We start from the raw sequence: 6,295 nt of genomic DNA on the forward strand, positions 1-6,295 counted from the left end.
TCATACATGGTATTAGATAACAAATGTTAAAGGAGTTACCGGTGCAAAGATTGTTTAATTTGAAAGGTGTACTTGTTTATGGTACTGGAGACCGAGGTGCAGGTAGAAAGTAGTAGTTATCACCCCAATGTCCAGAAAAGAAATATTCCTTTTGGGCAGTTCACACGACTCAAGAGCATATGTTCCAATACCGACGATTTCCACAGACGCGCTCACGAAATGTCTGCTGATTTCAGGAAGCGTAACTATCCCAGCAATCTAATTGAAAATGCTTTCACCAAATCACGCTCGCTGGACAGAGAGTTACTTCTTTCCAGCCAACCTAACGAGGAACACAGAAATATTACTTTCGTGACCACCTACAACAAAGCCCTTCGTAACACGAAAACTATTTTCCAGCGCCATCTTAACATTCTACACAATGACGAAAAATTGAAAGAACTATTTCCTTCTGACCCCCATTGTTACATTCCGCAGGTCAAGGAATATCCGGAATATCCTTACTTCTTCGCGTTTGCGCCGTACTACAACACCTGGTTCGGGTCCCTGCAACGGCACACGCTGCCAAACTTGTAATCTTATTTCTACTTGCACCTCGGTGTCCAGTACCATAAACAACTACACCTTTCAAATTAAACAATCTTTGCACTGTAACTCCGTTAACATTTGTTTTCTAATAACATGTATGAAATGCAATGTTCAGTACATTGGTGAAACCTCCAACACCATGCGTCAGAGGTTTTACGGTCATAAATCCGACATTGTCAATAATCGCCCCACTCCCGTTGCTATACATTTTAATCTTCCCGGGCACGACATGGATACACACCTGTCCATTGCAATTCTGGAATCTGGCTACACCACCGATTGCAAACGCAAAAATCGCGAGTCCTTCTTCATTTCTAAATTTTCTTCTTTAAAACCACGGGGACTAAACGTTCATGGCGGTCCTCTGCAGTTGTTCAACCCATCATCCAGCTAAGCTACTCCATTTACCTTCTGTTCTTAGCATTCTTAGCTCCATTTTCCCTTCAGCCCATAAGGTCACCCGTACCTTCCCACGCAGTTCAACAAAAGCTGTGTTCCCCTCGTACACGGCTAGACATCCACCTGTGCCCCCGTCTTTTAACCACCAAATCTTTTGAACCCCAATTCTCCGAATGTCTCATTTACCCGTACACCTTCTCTTTCCTGATTCTTATGTGACGGTTGCTCACGTGATGCATTGCATTACTGTCTGGTTGTTTTGTGTTTACTTAGTTCTGGAAACCTGTTTTATTGTATCTGTTCACTTGGTATATATACTCGTGTCGCACTTAGTTGTGTAACCTGAAGAAGTGCAGTCTCTTGCACGAAAGTTCTTGTTCGAATAAATATTAGTTGCTCCTAACCGTTTTTCATGTTACGTGTGTGATTCCCTCTTCGCGGGCTCCTTGACAGTGTTTTATTTTTTCCCCCTTTTTGACGTATCCGTTTTTTTTTTTTTTTTTCAGAGTGATTACCCAAAGACTCGATTCAGGTCGGTACATTTTTCGGTGCAGATTTTTTACATTCGAATGTTGAAGGAGCAAAACTCTTGCACCATAGGAAAAGGAGTACGAATTGCGGGTATCGAGCCGCACTTCAGGGTCGTTAGAGTTCCTTGTGTGCTCGAGGTGTTCTTGAAGTACAAAGTTGGGCTGCCCAGCAGTGCGCCAATGGAGCGACTGTTTTCGGTTGGTGGTCTTGCTTTGACAAGGAGACGTGGCATGCTTGCAGACAAGAACTTTGAGAATACCTTACTCTCTAAAGGCTAGTTCCATCTCAAATCGAACAATCCGGTACACTTGATGTCTCGAATGAACGGGGAAAAAATATATGTTGAAGCCATCGGTGAGTTAGGAGAAATAAACGCTTTCCGAGTTTTCTGCACTGCGCGGTTCGGGAAGTAGGAGAGGAGGAAAAAACTGCCTCTCATAGGACGATGTCGTCGCGCGCGGGTTTGAGCGTTCGCTACAAGGCTAGTTCTTGTCGCATTATAGAAATTTTTTGATCTGGCTTTAGACCACTTAGGGCACAATACGATCCTGCGTTGGCAGTGCTGTGTCCGTTTTTGTCTGTCTACAAAAAAATATCAAATTTGACTCAAAGTGCCAAAAAGCCCCATATTCACTGCAACTTTGCGGACGATGTACAAAACGGATAAGATTGAGCTTTATGCCGTTTAATTTGTCATTCATGTGGCTATCGAGTGATGTATAATTTGTTGCTCTCTCTGTCAGGAACGTAAACGATACCTCTTTCAATAACACCATACCACACAAAAATGACGAATTTCGGAAGCCTTTATCTAAAAAAAAACACCAAAAACTCGCCTCAAAAATTTCATATGTTGTAGGTAGTTCCTTGGACTATGCACAGAAGAAAAATCAAAAGTCGGAATTTATCGGTAGGCGCACTGTGAATTTTTTTGCCAGCCCTATACGCGGAGCGCATTCAAGCCGTGGCACCGTGTCCCGCATGTTGCAATTTTCCAAAGGGACATTCAACTTCTGTCTTCACATAAAAAGTAATTGCTATCATTTGAAACCGTTCTGAGCGCTTGCGTTCATAATAGTGTTGTAATCGCCGAATGTAAATTGTGGAGCAACCATATGTGCTCACATTTTTTGCGGGATGACACACATGCATTGCAAGTGCTGGGAGCCCGTGAAGAACAGAATGCTTTAGAATACTTTTGCGTCTTTATGAGAGGTATATTTGTCCACGGTGATCATATCGAAGCATATTTACAGTACACAGAATAACAAGAACTTGACAGCGAAGAAGACAAGGTGACGAAGGTAAGAAGGTAACGTAAATTATGCAGGGCATTCCGGGTGGATGAGAGTGCTCGTGTCATGAACTGCGTTAGGCCGTTGTGGAAGCCACTTTCCTTAATGTAACTTTTGATGGCAGGTTCTTGTCAGATTTTCTTTCAAATGTGGGCAACATTGCTGCGTGTTGTGATTCAGCCACCTTTGCTGTGAAGTACTTGAAGCAGCTTCTGCATAGCTGGCCCATTTCTGTTACGCCTTCGGCTTGATCTGCTGGAACCATACTCTTTATGGCAGCTACGCCGATCTCCGAAGCAAAGCGAAAATCCTTTGTCTATAGCCTTTTTCTTGTGTATGAGGCGGTAGTCAGCGAAATCCACAGGATCAGCACAGTACAACGAAGAGGCCATTGAGGTACGTGTGATACCAGGACGACACACTACAGTAATGCAGATGTCGTCGCACTTTCTGTATAAGGGCACTCCATGGACTTCTGTAGTCGAGAAGTGAGTGAAGCGTCTTCTGTGTGTAGGCGAAACTTTGCGCAAGGTGTCTTCAGGGAGTAAATGCGATCAGGACCTTCCCATGGTCGCAACATGTCGAACCGAATAACATATTGGACAGCGGCGCCAGTCGGGCTGTTTCGGCAAGGTTCACAAAAGGCACCATGAATTAGCCTTGAGTGTGTGCGTATGACACTACAACATTTTCCTCAGTGCAATTTTTCCCCGTCCGAGGTCATGGGGCCGTAGGAAAGGAAATGTTTCAAAGAATACTGGAAGTCACTGGGTCCCTCCTGCCATAATGCGTACATTAAACATGCTTGTTTAGAATAACCCTGAACAGATATGCCTCTTACAAAGATTCTGTTCTTCCCGGGCTCCCAGCACTTGGAATGCATGTGTGACATCCTGCAAAAAATGCGAGCACATCTGGTTGCTCCACAATCTAGATTCAGCGATTACACCATTGTTATGAACGCAAACGCTCCGAACCTTGAAAAGGAAACCTTGAAACCTCAGAATGGTTTCAAATGACAGCAATTACTTGTTATATGAAGACAGAAGTTGAAAGTTCCTTTGGAAAATTCGATTTTGCAACACGCGGGACGAGGTGCCTCCGCTTGAATGCGCTTCGTGTATAGGGCTGGCAAAAAATTCATAGTGCGCCTACCGATCAAGTCTGAGTTTTGATTTTGCTTCTGTGCATAGTCTAAGGAACTATCTAGAACATATAAAATTTTCGAGGCAAGTTTTTGGTGGGGTTTTTTAGATAAAGGCTTCCGAAATTCGTCATTTTTCGGTGGCATGGTGCTACTAAAAGAGGTATCGCTTACGTTCCTTACAGAGTAGATCAACACATTATACAACATTCTATAGCCCTATGAATGACAAATTAAATGACATAAAGCTCAATCTTATCCGTTTTGTACATCGTCCGCAAAGTTGCAGTGATTATGGTGCTTTTGTCACTTTGAGTCAAGTTTGATATTTTTTTGCAGACAAACAAAAACCGGTACACCACTGCCAACAAAGGATCCTATTGTATCCTAAGTGGTCTAAAGCCAGATCAAGAAATTACTATAGTGCGAGAAGAAATGGCCTTGTAGCGAACGCTCAAACCCGCTCCCGGCGACGTCGCCTTATGAGAGGCAGTTTTTTCCTCCTCTCCTATTTCCCGAACCGCGCAGCGCAGAGAATTCGGAAAGCGCTTATTTCTCCTAACTCACCGATGGCTTCAAGATATATTTTTTTCCCGTTCATTCGAGACATCAAGTGTACCGGATTGTTCCATTTGAGATGGAACTAGCCTAAAGCCAATAGACGTTCCAAGCTCCATTCATGATCTGCACTTTGTTCACATACCTTAAGAAAAGAAGCGTTTTGACAGCGATGTTCGGTGTTTCTGTAACATGGCAAGAGACTTGTCCTTGTGTAAGACTTCTCTAACTTGTTTTTCTACCACAAGCACAAGCACCACTACCTTTCAGCGCATGTGCAATAAATGTGAACGTCAAATCTTGCAGGTTGCAGTGAATTTTGTGAATATAATTCAGTGTAATGCAATTACTTTTTCAGTAATTACTTTTCCAGTAATTGTAATCGTAAATGAGTAATTGTAACTGTAATTTAATTACTTTTGTGAACATGTAATTGTAATCGTAATTCAATTACTTCGGAAAAGTAATTTTTACAGGTCTGCCAACGAGCCACTTGTTGAATCCAACCTCTGTGCATGTGGTGCGGATACATAATTTAATTCGTATCTGCAAGGAATGTTTTCTTCGTCGTCCAATGTAGGATCAGCACACAAACACACAAAAAAGTTACTTCTGGGGAGTCTTGGCAGGTAAACTCAACTCATCCCTCTAGCTACCCACATGAACGCGCAGAGGATGTACCTGAATGACTCTTCAAGGACAATCTGCAAGTGCCATCCTCAGAACGTTCTGTGGATTAAGATCGAAGGACGAGGACAAGATGATACTTTGGGGACATCCTGAGGACTGTGTGTGTTCTTGGGGTCCCCACTCTCCTTCTCAAAATAAAGTTGTTGTTGTTAGTGCCATTTGCACTGGTGGTGTGAAGTGATAAAACGAGAGAGAAAAAAATAATAAAGAATTACACTAGGTAAAATAAAAAGGTTATAGCATGCATCATTCAGCTGCAACAGCCTACAGTACAATTAGATCATTGCAGTGCTCAATGCATACTCTTTCAGATGTGGAATCCTTCTTTACAAAGATATTTTCATTACAAACCCACACAAACATGTATTCTTTTTGTTTAGCTTGAAGCGTGGCTTGCCATAACAGTTTTTTGTTTACAGTCGTCAAGTTCTCGCATACAAGTGCATCTTGATACACACGGTCGTTAGGCAGCTTTTTAATCTTGTTTTTCCCACGAAGCCACGTATCAACTATTGTCTTCTGCCTGAATGTTACCAAGATTACAGGGATTTTGCTACTGTCTCTGGTAGGAAGTCTATGGTAGGCTTCGACATTAGAATCATCTACAGGTGGAAGGTCTGCCGCGTTAGCGATGTGATTAATGAGCTTGAGGAAGTTCTCGTCCTTGTTCTGTCTGATGCCATGGATTTCTAGTTTATACCGACCGTTGTACTGCTCATTACGATTGATGGCTTTTTCGACGTCAATAATTCGGTTCTCAAGATGTTCCGTTCGCTACTCAAGCAAGTTGTTTTTTTCATCTATTTGGTCTATCCTAACCTCAATGTTAGAGACCCTTTGGAATATGTCGTCCACTTTCTTTCCCATCGTTCGAACAGCGTCTAGAACGTCAGTAGTAATTATACAACCCAAGTTTTGCACAGAAAAGCCACGGCAAGTATTGCACTTTGTACTTTAAAATTATTTACTTTAATTTCTTCTTACTCAATCATTGACGTGACGTGGATTTTCTATGTAAAACTCGGGTTGTAGAAAAAAAATAACTAAACAGAAAGGGAGCAGACAGAGAGAAACAATTTATTTGAAAATT

Source organism: Ornithodoros turicata, chromosome 3, assembly GCF_037126465.1.
Source record: "Ornithodoros turicata isolate Travis chromosome 3, ASM3712646v1, whole genome shotgun sequence".
In the NCBI taxonomy this organism is placed as follows: Eukaryota; Metazoa; Arthropoda; class Arachnida; order Ixodida; family Argasidae; genus Ornithodoros; species Ornithodoros turicata.